General features: G+C 37.9%; 1 long non-coding RNA gene across 2 annotated transcripts in view; it reads left to right on the forward strand.

Annotated features, from left to right (window-relative positions):
* The window catches only part of LOC115304345, an 87,109-nt gene that overhangs the window by 4,514 nt on the left and 66,513 nt on the right, over nucleotides 1-16,082 (forward strand). Inside the window, exons 2-3 of one of the 2 annotated variants that reach the window (XR_003914392.1) lie at nucleotides 3,009-3,123; nucleotides 8,509-8,658. This is a non-coding gene — a long non-coding RNA (uncharacterized LOC115304345). The remainder of the gene's footprint in view (nucleotides 1-3,008; nucleotides 3,124-8,508; nucleotides 8,659-16,082) is intronic. The other variant, XR_003914393.1, reaches the window with a different exon arrangement.

Raw genomic sequence — 16,082 nt, forward strand, 5'->3', positions numbered from 1 at the left:
GGTTTTTCCCTTATTATTTTCATTACTTTTTTTTTTCCTCTTCTTTTTTTGGTGGTGGGGGTGGTTATGTTTAAATGAAGTTGATTTTACAACACCAAAGACTTAATCATCCATTTCCTACATAAAAGGTGGCTACGTTTTTGCATGGACCTCAAGTATATTGTAGTATAGAAGTGGGATTTAAGGAAAGGTATTAAGCAGGCTGTGTTCTAGCTTATGGGCAAGTAATAAATTGTATCATGTACCTTGAATGTATCATAGATAAGCTGCTATATAATGATTGCCACTTCAGGTAGCTGTGAAATTAGGTGATTAACTAGTTGTTACTTAACCTTCTAATTTCTGTATAAGTCTAATTACATGAAATAGAAGTTGGGGTTCTGATTTTTTACTTTGCTTATCCATTTGGAGTGTCATTGTAACTACTGTATTGTAAAAGATGGAAAATAATTGCATATGTTAAAAAAATAGTGTTATATTCTAAAAAAATAAAGTTACAATAAAATAAATAAATAAATAAATAAATAAATAAATAAATAAAAATTAAAAAATAAAATAAAAAAGAATAACAGACATCAACTGAAATAGAAGGTAATTTTGTTCTCAAATAACCACAGTTGCTTAGCAAGGGGATGTGTGCACCTAGGGGACACTGAGAAACTTTTCAAACCCTGAAATCAGATTGAACAACTTCCTCACTTTCTACTCCATATCCATTTTACTTTGCTTTTTTCACAGCAACCACCAAAAACCCAGCTTTGCAAACACATGACATCACCAACAAGAATATAGCACAATCTAATATTGAAAACAGCTATTTACTTCAAACTAGTTATTTGTGCAATCTGACAGGTATCAAATATTGGTGTTTTTCTCTCAATAATTTAGAATACCCCACAGTGCCCCTGAGAGTTTGCTGCAGTGCCCCGGTGACTGATAAAGAGTACATCTATACAAAGGAGTCATACATAGCTATAAACATTTGTGAGAAATATCTCTATATCCTCCTGTGAAATGATCTTCAGTATGTGTTATTAGAAGAAAAAGGGTATAAAACATATTAGCAAAAGGAAGCATAAGTATGAATATTAATACATCTTATATTTAAAATAGGAGGGAGAAACTATAAAATTGTTTCTAATATTTACCTATAGGCACAAGAAAGTAATAATGTAGAGGAGTCTGAGATAAAAGTTAGACTCTTCTCTATATACCTGGGTTTTTGGATTTGATTTAGGAAATTTATACATGTTTCACATAATTATAAAATCATTATTGAAAGCAGTCTCTAAAAATAGTAAGCTAAATAAAGCAGATGAACTTAACTGCATATTGATTTTGTGGCATAACCACACAGAGAGTAACTATTTAATGTGAATTTAGAACACAAGAATTAAAAGCTAGTGGGAAATTCTTCAAAGGTATTAAGAACTGCAAAAGCATATCAAGCTGTTGCCAGTTATCATATTCTTGCTGGTAGTGTTGGTATCATTACTCTGAGACTGTTTCATGTGTTCTGTGGGTCAAAACAAATAAGTAATTATGTTGGTCTTGTTGAGAATTGGGATTCTTAACATGAAAGGCAGTAGATACAGATGGATGCTATATAAGAATAAGTAAAAGAATCTTGGTTGTATAGCTAAATTGAAAGAGCCAGTATAGGTTCATGATATATTGTCTTAAGATACACATATATTTCTTAACTCTTCTCCCAGAGTGGCATCCAGCATCAGTCCTGCCCTACAAATGAAAGCCAGTATAACATTATAACTAGTTAATTCATTTTCACTTTAGTGAAGACAGTGTCCTCAGGGCCCTCCTGGGAAACAGGCGACTGAAGGGGTCTCTGGTTTTGTATAATTAATCCAGATCAATATACCCAATTCTATTAGCCTTTCTACCCCTTTCTCAGTTCTCAGCCAAGACAGTTCCAGCAACCCAATTTCATACAATGTAGTCAATTTTTTTTTTCTCCAAACTTGAGAATTCATCCCAGCAATCCATTAGGATTGGTTCCAGGTCTACTTGTGAGAACGTAAAGTCCTAAGTCATGGAAGGATGTACCATAACAATGTACTCCCACTTATGCAGCTTTATATTCTGTTCCTCAGCTACATCAGTTTGAAGTCCATTCTAAGATACTTACGTTGTACATATTAACCAGGTCCTGCAGGTTTGGGGGTGACTAATCTTCTTATTCCCATAACAAAGAAAACAATTTCTAACTGGCCCATGCAAAGACCTATCTTAGTTATTAGTTTAAAATAATGAGATGTGGGGTGCTTGGTGGCTCAGTCAGTTAAGCCTCCAACTTTGGCTCAGGTCAGATCTCACATTTGTGGTTTCGAGCCCCGCGTCAGGCTCTGTGCTGACAGCTAGCTCAGAGCCTGGAGCCTGCTTCCAGTTCTGTGTCTCCCTCTCTCTCTGCCCCTCCCCCTCTCATGCTCTGTCTCTCTCTGTATCCAAAATAAATAAAACATTTAAAAATTTAAAAAAAATAAGTAAATAAAATAATGAGATGTAAGGACAGATCCAAAGAGGGCAAGTACTATGTTATAAGACTATTGCTTCAGATGAGGATTTTGCATGGTATCTGGGCAAAGAGAAGTATCTATGAGAAATAGGGAGTGGGTGAACAGGTCAATTTCATTGGCAAACAACATATCTGAGAGTTGAAGTTTTCCAAGTATTCCACTCAAATATTTCTTACTTCTCTGGGGTCACCCCTACCCTCAGGGTCTTGACTTTACTATAAAAGACTTTTTTGGAGCTGTAAATACTAACTCCACTAACTCCACAATTAGGTCCTGGGCCTAATTATTAGCACTAGCTGCCCTCTTATTTCAGAATGTGAGATTCTCTTTCAACGCTGATGCCCTTTCACACTATACATTCAGTTGATAGTGACTGTCCTGAACCAGATATTTTCTTTCTTTGGCACTCAACAACAAGCAACCAGATTCATAATTTTTATAATTATTCTTGCCCTCATATCTCCTAACTACTAGAGCAGTTGCATCTCCTTCCGGCTATTCCCGAGACCATTAGCCACAGCTGAGAGTCTGAGTGACTGTGATGCCACAATATCACAAGCACTGTCATCGCCACACTTCACTCAGAAATGTGAGTTATTGTTGGGGTGCTTGGGTGGTGCAGTCAGTTAACTCTTGGTTTCAGCTTGGGTGATCTCACAGCTCATGGGTTCGAACCCTATGTTGGACTCCGTGCTGATAGCACAAAACCTGCTTGGAATCCTCTCTCTCCCTCTCTCTCTCTGCCCCTCCCCTGCATGTGCGCTCTCTCTCGCTCGCTCTCTCTCGCTCGCTCGCGCTCTCTCTCTCTCTCTCTCTCTCTCACACACACACACACACACACACACACACACACACACACACAAAATACCTCTTTCCTGTTGCCATATCTCATTGGATCTGTTGAATCCTTCCCAGGTTTCAAGGTCTAACTAATCTATCAAATCTTCTATTATCGTCTCAGTTTAAATTAATTCATTTGTTCTCCCACCTTACCAGAACTGTCACCATAGCACTTTGTTTTTATCTGTATCTCAGAACTTTGTACATTTTTCACAGTAATAGAGTTATTTGAAAAATATCTATCTTACCTACTAGATTGAGTTATTTGAGGACAAGGGACCAAATACTATTTGCATTTGGAAGCATAAAACCAGAACCGTGTTTAAAATACAATTTTCTTCAATAAACAACTATGAAACTGTGCTTTTTTTTTCTTTTGAAATTTTTCTATTCATTCACTCAACAAATATTTTTTGAATGCCTACTAAGTCCCAGACATAGTGCTAACTACTTGGGATATAAAAGAGAGCCAGAAAGGCATGGAAGACACCTTCCCCCATATCTCCAAAAATGTTCCATTTTTTTCCTACTAACTACAGCCATAAGTCCATTTTACTGCCCTCTAAGATGTGTATTCCCTCTTTTTTTTTAAAAACTCTTCCCCTTCCTCATTCTGCCCCCATATAACTACAATAATTATTGCACACATACTATGTATGGGCCAGACTGTGATGCTTATTTAAACTCAAATTTGATAACAACCTAACAAAGGTTGAATTATTAATTCTGTTTTATAAATCTGGTACTAGATGTAAGAGAGATAAGTAATTTGCACGAAAGTATAAAGCTAGCAGGTAGAGGGCTGTAGGAACAGCTGGACTCAAAACACTGTTTTGAGTGATTTTCAGTCTTACTGCTTCTCAAAATGCCCTCTCTAAGCAGAGGATCCCCGTGTCTGCTGATATTACCAACTGGAATACCCTCCTACCTCCCTCCATCCAAACCCTTGAGCTAGTAATTACTATAATTATATCTCTCTCCAACACTGTTTATGTTTTTTGTTGGGAGCATATCAAACTTTGACTTTCTCTATTTTAAGCTACAAAAAAGATTGTTATCAGTGATGATAGTAAGAAATTCATTCTCTTCCTTTGATGTTCTGTGCTTTTATGTAATGAACATTTAAACTTCTCTTTGAAATGCAGACAGAAGAAAATTATTAGCAGAATTATCAGAATAGACTCTTTCTTTTTAAAATAAATTTTAGTTTAGATATTTCACTATTTTCCTTAGGTTAGACAACAGGAGATTGAGGTGGGGCAGAGAAAGGCTACAATGTTTCTAGAATACAAAGCAAAATGGGATGCATGGGTGGCTCAGTAGGTTAAAGGTCTGACTTCGGCTCAGGTCATCATCTCACAGTTTGTGAGCTCAGCTCCGCATCAGGCTTTGTGCTGACAGCTCGGAACCTGAAGCCTGCTTCAGATTCTGTGTGTCCCTCTCTCTGCCCCTCCCTCACTCGCACTCTGTCTCTCTAAAATAAATAACATTTTAAAAAAATTATTTAAAGAATAAAAAGCAAAATGTCCTCAGGAAAAAAAAAATCATTTGACTTCTGTGTAAAGGCCAATGGGAAAATCAAAAGAAAAAAAAAAAAAAGAAAAGAAAAATTTAATTCTAAAATTATTTTATTTTAAAAACTGAAGATATAGTTAGCAGAATTATTAGTGATTTAAGGCCCTTTCTAATATAATTTATATTATTTAATTAACTTTAAAATTCTCAATTGTATTAGTCACTGATGCAGTCTCTATGCCAAGCATACACTGAAATTGTGTTAATATTTTTAAAATTCTATTGTGATGCCAGGTGTAGGATTGGCAGTATTTAAATGAGTCTGGCCTGCGGCTCATCATCTCAGGCTGTGAATTCATTCTGAAGGGGAAATATCCAGGAGAACAAGCAGGCTGGTCCAGGAGCTGCTGTTGGGTGCCTTTGAAGAACGGCAGCTCACCTTTCCCTAAATAAGAACGGAGTGTTTCGGCATATGGTGCTTGCAAACACACATGCACTCTCCTGGTAAAGGAAAACAACCCTCGATCACCTAAGCTGTCCAAATGGAAATTATCCTACGATCTCATTCATCACTGCTCTGTTCAAGCACTATAGAATTCATTTCCGACTTTGGGGCCTCTGTACACAACCATAAGTGCTACTGCAATATTTAGTGTTTCAGGTTGGAAATGTGAAGTGACGCATAGACACCGTACTCAGTGTGAGATGATTACAGAACACTGTGACTTGTAAAAGGTTCTCAGAAATAAATACTTTTATGAGTTAACTTGAGACCATAACATTAAAAGAATGACAGCCAATGAAACTGTCTGCTTTTCTGAGAATGTGGTTTTCTGGTGAGATAATATTGGATTCTGAAGCTTCTCTTACTCACAGTGAAGTACACTAAAAACTGACTTTAAGGATTCATTTTGTATGCTTAAAAATCTACCTTTAGGAAAAGTGGGACTGGCTGGTAACCTAGCATGAAAAGTGAACGAAATGAACAAATATATTCACTCTTCCTGGGGGAATCCCAGGCCTAAAAAGTAATGTAAAGAGACAGTTTGCTTGCCTTTCTTCTTCATAATCACCATAAAGTGATAATGACCTCAGGAGTCTGTGTGTGGCCCATTTGATGTGGTTTGGGCTTAAGGAAAAAGCTAAAGGCTAACTGTATTTTAAGTGGGCTAAAACCAAGATAAATACATCCCTGAGGTCATTGTTTCCATTAGCTGACCGTGTGTATACAATATTAAAAGCACTGTAAAAACAATATACACTTTTCTAATGTTTTACTTTGGAAGAAGGTTATCCACACTCACTTTCTGAACATTGACTCAAAGTAAAACTTTTATTCCTTAGGGGAAACAATGTTTAAACAAACAAGCAACAAACAAGTATAGACTACGGTTTATAGAAGAGAGTAGCTTTAGTTCAATAAATACTCTAATCACAGAGCTACATAAAACAAGCCATAGAGGCTAATTTTAGTGGATGTTACACATGCGTAAAGTGTTTAGAAGTTTTTAGCAGATTGCATAGTTATTGTTCTGTATAAAATATATCCCAATTACTTCTAAAATCAATTGAGGATGTATGTCCAATGCTCAGTATGGAAAAACAAAAACTGCCATTAAGCTAAGTTTTCATTTATCCACATCTCAAATTAGGGTGGGTTAAACATAATTTTACATGATGATTTTGGTGTAGTCCTCTAAAAAAATCAACAGATAATTGGTCAGTCATGTGTAAATATGATTGTAGAAGCTGATTCTACAGGTCTAAAAGTATATATACATATATGGTTTGTTTGATATCCCTAGGTCAACAATTACAATAGCTCAAACAGAATACTTATGCTTTTGCGTGGATTTCCTGTACTAGAGAAGATCCTTTCATGTATCTCTGTACTACACATTCATTTATAAAGATTTAAATGATTCACATGACTCAAAAATATCTAATGATCTTTTTCATCTCTCTTTTCTTCATGAGAAACTAGACATCTGTTTCCACTTGTCTGCTAGGTATTATCTGTTTGTGTTTCCTAACAAGTTTCAGAAGAGTAAATTAATTTTCATAAAAATTTATTTTATTTCTATGACACTTTGGCTAATCATACTTGTGACTAAGCATGCCGTTTTGCAGAAAATGAAGGAAAACTTTTCTCCAAAGTGCCTACATGTGCATCAGAATGGCTAAAACAATAATGTCTGAAATGTTAAATGTTGGAGAGGAAATAGAACCACTGACACTCAAAGTGCCTTCTGGTGGGAGTGTAAAATGGTACAACCAATATGAAAAACTACTTGTCAGCTTTCACTGAGTCAAATATACAATCTGCAGTGTTACCTGGCAAGTCCATCCCTGCATTTATTCCTAGAAGAAATGAGTGCTATGTCTATAAAAAAACATGCACAAAAGTTTTCAGCAACACACTTCCTAATATCCCAAAACTAGAAACAGCTCAAATATCCATCGACAGCAGAAAGGATAAATTATAACATACTCATACAGTTGGAATATGATGCAACAATAAACAAAAATAAACTAATGCTATCTGTATCAATAGGGATGAAACTTATATTATGTTCTGTAAATTACTCTAGATACAAAAGAACAGACTGTATATGCATAGATACTGGGTATGCTGTTTTACCAAATCAAATTCCCTTTTACCCCAGGTAAGATAGAGAGGTGGGGGGGATGGGGGGGAGAAAACAGGGCTATTGATAAATAATGATATCTTCAGGATCTTTGTAAATATAAAGGGCAATCTGAATGTTAGGACATCTGGGGTCTGCTTAGTACTGCTTTTGGCTGTGAGCTCACATCTTCAAGGACACTGGTTTACACTTCTCTTGATAGAAAAGAGACACAGGGTCTCTTGATAGAAAGTTTGAAAGGTGCTTTTCCACAAAGTATCAAGGAGATAATTGGAAGAAAAATTTTAAGGGCAAGACAATCAATCCTTAAGAGAAGAAAATAAAAGAATGGTATGTAACTGGATTAGAATTCTAGGACTAAAAGAAGGATCAAGATGGATAGCTAAGAAATATCAAGTTTAGGTTTTATAACCATTTGAAAAGGGTTAAAAATTTACTGACACTATGATTCAGATGTGTGCAGGAAACATAGCTTCCTCTTTCATATTTAACTAGCATGAGGTTTTTTTTATGGTTCCTAACTGATGCAAGATTGAGAAAAAAAACTCACTCCTAGCCCGGTTATTTTTAACTAGTCTGATCTCATAATATAAACTCACCTTTTAGGTAGGCTCAATATTTTCAGATAATTGCAACGTTTCTCTATTTCCACCTATTCTTTTTTTTTTTTTCCTTATGTATGATGGCATTTGGGTATGTGGAAAAGAAAGGGCTTGCATGATCTCCTGAGAGCTAAGTGAAAGTCTTCAGATCTAGGAGGCATCCCTTCCTGACCCCACTTGGGGAAGGCTGGTATGGCATAATTCAGATTCTGGTCCTATTGGCCAAGTCCTATGGAAAAGGGTTCTGCTAACAACTGTGGCCAATGAATTACAAATCATTTTTAATTGACTTCATCAGAACAGAGCGTCCCCTCTCAGCACTCACTGCCTATATTACCTGCTGAGTCTCTGCCATGTTTTCCATTTCAGTCTACTGGTCAAGCCTCAGCCCAGTGGCAGGCTGTGTGAACCTCAACTCAATGTCCATGTCATCAAAGAACCCAAGAAAGCTCAGTTGGACAAAAAGACCATCATCAACCTGTATTGTTTAGTGATCTCCTAAAAGATCCCAAACATTAAGTAAGTCAAACAGCTCTGTCCCTGAAATGCCCTCCTACTCATTTAACACATTCCTCCCTTCCTGTCAGGGTCTAGGAAGAAATACTCAAATTAAATTTACCTTCTACTTCTTTCTGTTCTTATGATGTCCTAAAACCAGATGCAATTGCCTTTTCTTTTTAACTTCCTATGTCCTATCCTATTTCTTTCTTTGTTTTAAATGTTTATTTTGGAAGGAGAGAGAAACAGAGCATGAGCGGGGGAGGAGCAGAGAGAGAGGAAGACATGGAATCTGAAGCAGGTTCCAAGATTCTGAGCTGTCAGCACAGAGCCTGATGTGGGGCTCGAACTCACAAACTGTGTGAGATCATGACCTGAGCCACAATTAGTGGCTTAACCGACTAAGCCAGCCAGGAGCCCCTGTGATGTTCTATTTCTTCCAGATAACAGCAATGTTTGTGTATTCAACATTAAAGGTAAAAAGGTTATCTTGCTTAAATTCTGGAAAAAAGCTGAAATTTGACTCACTTGACCTAGATTTTTATACATTTAATCAAAGTCAAAGTAAGTCCTTTCCTTTTTTTCCCTGAGCAGAGCCCATTCCAAGTGAATTATCGTAATGCAAAATCCTATTTTGAATTTTGGAAGCTGAATTTCAACTCTTTCTCCCTTTGTTCCTGTAACTTATCCCCTATTTTTCCTACCCACCTTTTACCCACTCCCACCCAGATGGAGGGTTGATTAGGAGGAAAATCTTACATGTAGAACTCTCATATATTTTTATAAAATATTAATCTCATTAAACCTAAGACTCATCTTAACAGGGTCTATGTCAGGGTGGTCAAGGACATGGGCTTTGAAATCAGAGAGTCCTAGGGCTACCTGGGTGGCTCAGTCATTTGAGCATCTGAACCTTGATCTTGGCTCAGGTCATTATGCCAGGGTCCTGGGATCACACCCCCTGTCAAACTCCATGCTATGTGTAGAGCCTGCTTAGGATTCACTCTCTCTCTACCCCTACTCCTCCCCCAAACATGTGCACACTTGGTCTCTCTCTCAAATAAAAAAATAAAATAAAATAAAATAAAAATATTTTTTTTAAAAAGAAGAAATCAGAGAGTCCTAAGTTTCAGATTTTGTTCTGTAACTTCATGGCTCTTTTCAGACTTTCTGAAGGATTTCCTGCAGCTGACTAAAAGGAGACTGGACTACAAGGGAAAGGCGGAAGTCACAAAGGTACAGTCAGCAGTAGCCACATCATCGTCACTTTCATTCTCCTCCTCCTCACAGCTGCTAGTAGCTACCCACTGAAGTCCTATTATGCCCCAGTTGCTTCTGATGGAAAAACTGAAGCTCCCGAAGGTTATGTAACTTGCCAAAGTCATGCAGCCTCACGGTGGTAGAGCCAGGATTTTAACCTGTGACCATCTGACTCTGTAACCTCTATTAAACCCAAAGTCCATTTCACAGATTGTGAAACTGGAGCTCCGGCGATTTAAATAACTTGCTTCGCACCATACCACCAGTAAATGTATCCTCAGCCAGTGTTCTTTCCACTCAGCAACACTGCATCTTAGAAGTGCGGAACAAGAACCACAGCATATGCAGGCCTAGGCTGCCTCCCGAACACTGTGCTCTACATAGGACAGCATCAGAGAATGTTAGAGACAGTAGAAGCTTCAAGACTCAGTAAAAAAAACTCTCATTTTGCACAAGTAAGTTCTGAAGCAAAAGTACATGGCAAGGGCCAGGTCTAAAACCCAGATCTAACCCCATGATCTGCATTCTTTCCCCTTCCTTCCTGCACCTGCTATATTTATTTCTTCATTTTGTCCCACTCCATAGCCTAATAGAATAGAAGTGTAAAGGGAAGAACAGGTGGTAGCAGTCAGAAGAGAGTGGGTGGACCAATACTTGCAACCCTAAAGAAAAGAAAGGGGCTCTGGCCCAGGCCCAAGCAGTGTCCCTGGGGGCTTATGGCAGCAGGAATCCCCACATCTCCACATGCAGATCCGAGAGAAGTGCCTGGCAGATTCAATCACACAGTGACTCAAATGTCACAGCATGACTATAGAGAAAGAATAATAGTGGAAGCATGCTGGCCAATTTTCAACAGAGGGGCTCAGGATAAGGAAGCTTAAGAAAATTGCTGAAGAGAATGATAATGACAATAATAAAACAAATAGCTACCACTTATTGAGTACTCATGTGTCTGGCACTCTGCTAAACACTTTACATATCAACCTGATGAAGAACAGTTATTATCCCCATTTTAGGAGGAGGAAACTGAGGTGTAGTGAGGCTGAGGAAGTTGCCCAAGGACACGCAGCTCATAAGGCCTAGGGTTTGGGTATGAACCCAGGTCTGCCTGACGTTAAGTCCGTGTACCTTAGCACATAACCACAGAAGCCATGAGTGTACAGGCTGCATTAAGTGCTTAGTACATCATCTCTTATCCTCCTCACAAAAACCCTGCCAAGTGCAGAGTAGTCTCCTTTTTAGAGGCGAAATAACATTGGTTCGAAGACACTAATTGTTCAAGGTCACACAGCAAGTCAGTGACAGAGCCAAGATTCAAACTCCAGTCAGTTTTATCATGAAGCTCATCATGAGCATGGATATAGCTGCAGCAAAAGTTAACACAGGGGGCTAAAAATAATTTTAGTGGGAGTTGTCCACTTGACTTATTATTCATAACTAACTCCTGAAGACTCTGATAAGCTGCCTGCAACCCAGGCCCACACGCCCTGAAACAAGAAAAGCATGAATTTTATTTAATGATTTTCCCTGTGAATGTTGAACCACCTCTCAACAGCCCTCACCACCCTGACAACAGCAGACACAAAAGCAGCTGTGTAATCAGCAGCGTTCTGAGAATAAACGCATTCATTACCTTCCCACAGGCTCTCAATCTAACTCAAAACCACTTTTGATAAGACAAAAAAAAAAAAAAAGGTGTAACAAAATATAAATGATACTATAGCAGGAACCCAGGAAAACTTTCTCTTTCTATAAAATTTTAGAAGTCATCCCAATAAAAATCCAGTTCCATAATCCCAAGGACTCCTACTCTGTTGGTCTTTACATTTTTCATGTAAGAGCAATTTACCAAAAAGGAAAGAAACATGGCTCTTAAATATCTGAACAAATACTCCTTCTCACTCATGACGAAAAGCAAATTATAAACACAACAAAGTCAGTTTCAACCATAGAGTTTTGGCAAAGTTTTAGGGGGAAATCACTCTCATCTATCAATGTCAGGAGCATAAATTTGTATGTGTCCTAGGAAGGGTAATTTTGTAACATCAAATTTACAATTTGCGTACTATTTGACCCAGCAATTCACTCCTAAAAATTTATCCCACAGACTTACTTACACAAGTACAAAATGACCTATTTTTTAACATTTATTTACTTATTTTTGAGAGAGAGAGTGCACATGCAAGTGGGGGAGAAATAGAGATAAAGCAGGTTCTGAGCTCCCAGCATGGAGCCAGATACCAGATTTGAACTCACAAACCATGAGATCAAATCTGAGCCAAAATCAAGAGTTGCAAAACCAGCTGAGCCACCCAGGTGCCCCCCAAATGACCTATTTATAAAGTTATGTATTGCAGTACTGCTTTTAATAGAAAAAGATATGAATCAATAGGGGATCATCAGTAGAAAACTGTTCCTAAATCAGAGCCATGCAATGAAGCACCACTAACCACAGAAAGAAGGATACGCTCTTTACATACAGAGAGGGGACAGAGTCTGAGATCTATTGTAAAGTAACACAGGCAAGGTACAGGACAGTGAATTTGGATATTATTATCTGTCCAAAAAGTTAGGAAGGGGGCACCCCTGGGTGGCTTAGTCGGTTAAGCCACCGACTTTGGCTCAGGTCATGATTTCATGGCTCATGCGTTGGAACCCTGTGTCAGGCTCTCTGTTGTCAGTGCAGAGGTGGCTTCAGATCCTCTCCCCTCTCTGCCCCTCCCCTGCTCGCTCACTCTCTCTCTCCCTCTCTCCCTCTCTCTCTCTCTCTCTCTCTTGCTCTCAAAAATAAATAAATAGTAAAATAAATTAACATTCAGGATGTTTTAAAAAAAGTTAGAAAGAAAAATTTCAAAATATATAAGTACTCATATATGAATAAAACATTTTTAAAGATACCCAAGAAAGTACCAACCTTCACTGCCTTTCAGAAAGGGAAGTGGGTATGTGAGGAACCAAGAGGAAAGGGATACTCATTTAATCCCTCCGGCACCTTTTGAATTTTTTACCATATGACTCTATCTCCTATTCAAAACTTTTTTCTAAAAATAAATAGTTTTTCAAAATATGCTTTTCCCACAATAGGTGAGGTGCAGAATAGATCAAGAGTAGGAAGAGATACATATTTTCTTCATATATCTCTGAATTTTGGGTTATAAACATGTACATGATTAATTTTCTTTCATCATTCTTAACAAAAGGTTTTTTGACTATTAACATAAAACATCAACTATTGGGTTTCAAAAAGCTTTACTGGTTACTTCTCTTTTTACCTTAAGAATCAGCTTCTGGAGGTTTTCCAGACTTTTTCCTGTGATTGGTTTCAAGTTTCATAGCATTGTGATCTGAAAGTGTGCATGGTATGATATCAATTCTTCTATATTTATTTATTTATTTATTTATTTATTTATTTATTTCCATAATATTTTATTGTCAAATTGTTTTCCATACAACACCCAGTGCTCCAAAAACATGGAGGTTAAAGAATACCCCACTAAACAATGAATGGGCCAATCAGGCAATGAGAGAAGAAATTAAAAAAAAAAAATCAGCTTCCTTTTTTTTTTTAATTTTTAGTTTTGAAAGAGAGAGAGCGAGCACAAATGGGGGAGGTGCAGAGAGAGGGAGGGACAGAGGGTCAGAAGCAGGTTCCCTGCTGGCAGCAGAGTCTGATATGGAGCTCGAACCCACGAACCAGGAGATCATGACCCAAGCTGAAGTCGGAGGCTTAACCAACTGAGCCACCCAGGTGCCCCCTTAAGGATCAGCTTCTAGGGGCACCTGGGTGGCTTAGCAGGTTGAGCGCCGACTTCGGCTCAGATTGTGATCTCACAGTTCATGGGCTCAAGCCCCATGTCAGGCTCTGTCCTGACAGCTAGCTCAGAGCCTGAAGCCTGTCTTCAGATTCTGTGTCCCTCTCTCTGTCTCTGACCCTCCCCTGCTCATGCTCTCTCTCTCTCAAAAATAAATAAAACATTAAAAAAAAAAGAACCAGCTTCTATGGGAGCCTGGGTCACTCAGTTGAAACCAACTCTTGGTTTTTGCTCAGGTTATGATCTTGTGTTCACGAGATTGAGCTCCACATTAGGCTCTTTAACAGCATGAAGCTTTCTTGGGATTCTCTCTCTCTCCCTCTCTCTCTCTGCCCTTCCCCTGCTCGCTTGCTCTCTTTCTCCCTTTCAAAATAAATAAACTTAAAAAAATCAGTTTCTTCTCTTATTTCCCATTTAATAAAAGCTATTTTGTTTTTGTTTTTTTCCTAGAGCAACATACAATCCAGCTCAACATCTCCTTAGAAAGACAGTAATGCTTGAGTCCAAACTTGAGATATTTCTAGAGGCTTCAATACACCTGACTTCAGCTTTTCTTTGTACATCATAGTCTTCTTGGTCATCCCTGACCATGCTCTGATCAGTCTCCTTCTTAGAAAATGCATCATCGAAAATTCTACATTTTCACTTTCATTTGTGAACATGGACCTAGAAATCTTTTTGATTCTTTAAATGTTTTCAAATGTTAATTGAAGAGCAGAGCAGCTGTACCAAGTCATAAGCAGCATATCTCCAAGACACTCACTCTGTTCTTTATGAAATGACATTTCCTACAATCCCAGGAAAATGTGCATAGATAGGAATAGGAACTAAACAGCTACTCAATCAACAAGCAAATAGCCATTTTTTGATATGTGATTATAATGTACATGATACATAAGAAGTTTTCCATTAGACATGAATCTGGGAAAATAAAACTGTGAGTTATTGGCCAGTAACACTACAAACTAAGTTCCATGGAACAATATATAATAAGGTAGTCAATGAAGCTTCAGCTTCTGTCAATGTATAAATACATAAAATAGAACCAAACCTGTACATGATCATGTTTTAGCCCAATACATGGACTAAATATTCTTTAAGCAAAACACTAGGGACTAATGAGCAGACAAGAGACCAATACAGAAAGCCTATTAGAAAATGTCTCTTGAGAGGCGCCTGGGTGGCTCAGTCGCTGAAGTGTCTGATTTAAGCCCAGGTCATGATCTCATGGCTCATGGGTTCGAGCCCTGCATCTGGCTCTGTGCCAACAGCTCAAAGCCTGGAGCCTGCTTCAGATTCTGTGTCCACCCCACTCTCTGTTCTTCTGCTCTCTTTCTCACTCTCTCTCCCTCTCTCAAATACAAATAAAAGATTTTAAAAAGAAAAGGAAAATGCCTCATGAGCATTAGCTACTTGGGACTAAGAGCAACAAAAATATAAAGCCACTTCTCAGGGTTTGTGGTAGAAATAGAACTTCATCTGTAGCTAGTTAGTGCAACTGGAATGCTGGTTACTCCTATCACTGATACTGTAGCTCCATTCAACTAACCAGAAATAAGAAAAAAAATTTTAAGTGTGGCCCATAGACCAGCAGTATCAGCATTACCTGGGACCATGTTAGAAATGTAGACTCCCAGGCCTCCCTCAACTGTGAAATTAGAATCTGCATTTTAATAAGATCTCTAGCAAGTGATTCACGTAGACAAAAGTTTGAGAAGTACCGGTATAGAGCATGAACACAAAAGGCACACAGACCTACATTGAAACCATAGCTCTGGCACTTTGTTTTATGAATGAGCAAATTATGTAATTCCTTGTAGTTCTAATTTCCTCATTTTAAAAATGGGAGTGATAATAGTTAGTTTATATCTTTATTGCAGCAATTAAGTAATAGCATATACAGAAAAGGCCAAGCAGAGTACTAGGCACCAAATAGATATTCCATGAAATACTAACACTGTTTCTCTACTCTTCTTCCTATTTTAAGAGGAAACTTAAAAATTTAAATAATAAAAAAAAAGGGGCACCTCGATGGCTTAGTCAGTTGAGCATCTGACTCTTGGTTTCAGCTAAAGTCATGATCTCACTGTTTATGAGATTGAGCCCTACATCAGGCTATGTGCTCATAGCACAGAGCCTGCCTGGGATTCTGTCTCCCTCTTTCTGCCCCTCCCCCATTCATATTCTCTCTCTCAAAATAAATAAATATATTTTTAATAATAAAGAAACCATTTTGATCTTATTTTTGTGTACGGTGTAAGAAAGTGGTCTAGTTTCATTCTTCTACATGTTGATGTTACACCGTACACAAAAATAAGATCAAAATGGCTGAAGGACTTGAATGTGAGACAGGAAACCATCAAAACCCTCGAG

Source organism: Suricata suricatta, chromosome 10 (genome assembly GCF_006229205.1).
Source record: "Suricata suricatta isolate VVHF042 chromosome 10, meerkat_22Aug2017_6uvM2_HiC, whole genome shotgun sequence".
Taxonomy (NCBI): domain Eukaryota; kingdom Metazoa; phylum Chordata; class Mammalia; order Carnivora; family Herpestidae; genus Suricata; species Suricata suricatta.